The sequence below is a fragment of the Sapajus apella genome, unplaced genomic scaffold (genome assembly GCF_009761245.1).
Source record: "Sapajus apella isolate SASKATOON/1434 unplaced genomic scaffold, GSC_monkey_1.0 scaffold173, whole genome shotgun sequence".
NCBI lineage: Eukaryota > Metazoa > Chordata > Mammalia > Primates > Cebidae > Sapajus > Sapajus apella.
Genome location: NW_022437113.1, coordinates 1412138 through 1413858, shown reverse-complemented (window position 1 = coordinate 1413858; position 1721 = coordinate 1412138). Strand labels below are relative to the sequence as shown.

At 49.8% G+C, this 1721-nt stretch overlaps 1 protein-coding gene across 1 annotated transcript in view; it reads right to left on the bottom strand.

The window, feature by feature from the left end:
* UNC13A (unc-13 homolog A) overlaps positions 1-1721 on the bottom strand; it is a 104487-nt gene that overhangs the window by 66717 nt on the left and 36049 nt on the right. The gene's annotated exons all lie outside the window — the stretch shown is intronic.

Genomic DNA, 1721 nt, shown 5'->3' with positions numbered 1-1721 from the left:
GGCTCCAGGCTGGAGTGCAATGGTGTGATCTCGGCTCACTGCAGCCTCTGCCTCCCAGGTTCAAGCAATTCTCCTGCCTCAGCCTCCCGAGTAGCTGGGACTACAGGTGCACCACCACACCCGGCTAATTTTTGTATTTTTTAGTAGAGAGAGGGTTTCACCATGTTGATCAGGATGGTCTTGATCTCTTGACCTTGCGATCTGCCCGCCTCGGCCTCCCAAAGCTTTCTTTCTCTTTTTTTCTTTTTTCTTTCTTTTTCTTCCTTTTCTTTCTCTCTTTCCCTCCCTTCCTTTTTCTTTTCCTTCATTCCTTCCTTTCTCTTTATTTCCCTCCCTTCCTTTCTCTTCTTTCTTCTTTCTTTTTTCTTTCTCCTTCCTTCCTCTCCTTCCTTCCCTCCCTCCCTCTCTCTCTCACCCCTCCTTTCCCCTCCCCTCTCCTCCCCTTTCCTGTCTCTCTTTTTCTCGCTCTCTTTCTTTATTTTTGGAGCTGGGGTCTCTGTTGCCCAGGCTCATCTTGAGCTCCTGGCCTCAAATGATCCTTGTGCCTCAGCTTCCAGTAGCTGGGACTACAGGCATATGCCACTGTGCCTGGCTGTGTTCCCATGTTACACATGAAAAAACTGAGATTTGGAGAGGGAAAGGTCTCAGTCCAGAGCCACATGGTGAGTCAGGGGAACCCAAAGCAAGGGACCTAGAGAGGGAGCCCCTTGGGGTCATGTGGGGACAGCCCCAGCGCGGCATGGTAATTCCTCATCCCTGATAAAGGGTTATGGGACTCTGACTTCAGATAAAAGCCCTGGGGCCTGCCATCACCCAGGGAGAACATCCCCCAGGAGGGCGAGCCCATTTCCCCTGGTTCAGAAATGTCAGTCTTTGAGCAAGTGGGGTCCACCCAGAACCTCAGTCTCTTCATTATTCAAATGGGAATGATCTTTAGTGGAATCTACTTTCTGCCACCCAGGTGACCAGGCTTCCCTCACACTTGAAGGGCCACTGAGGAAATTTTGGGTCTCCCTCAAGGCTTCCTTTTATAGATTTTAATTTAATTTTTTTGATACAAAGTCTCACTCTATCACCCAGGCTGGAGTGCAGTGGCATGATCTCAGCTCACTGCAAACTCTGCCTCCCAGACTCAAGTGATTCTCCTACCTCAGCCTCCTGAGCTGCTGGGATTACAGGTGCACACCACCATGCCTGGCTAATTTTTTGTATTTTTTAGTAGAGACAGAGTTTCACCATGTTGGCTAGGCTGGTCTTGACTTTTGACCTCAGGTGATCCGCCTGCCTCAGCCTCCCAAAGTGCTGGGATTACAGGCGTGAGCCACCGCGCCCAGCCAGGGCTTCCTTTTAGACTCACTTGCCTGGAATGTTGCAACCATTTCGTCCCTCCCATTCATTCATTCAAAAGCAGACATTCACTGGCCAGGTGCAGTGGCTCATACCTATAATCCCAGCACTTTGGGAGGCCAAGGTGGGCAGATCATTTGAGGTCAGGAGTTAAAGACCAGCCTGGCCAACATGATGAAACTCCATCTCTACTAAAAATGTAAAAATTAGCTGGGTATGATGGTGGGTGCCTGTAATCCCAGTTACTCAGGAGGCTGAGGCAGGAGAATCACTTGAACCAGGTAGGCAGAGGCTGCAGTGAGCCGAGATGGTGCCACTGCACTCCAGCCTGGGTGACAAAGCAAGACTCCATCTCAAAAAAAAAAAAAAAAAAA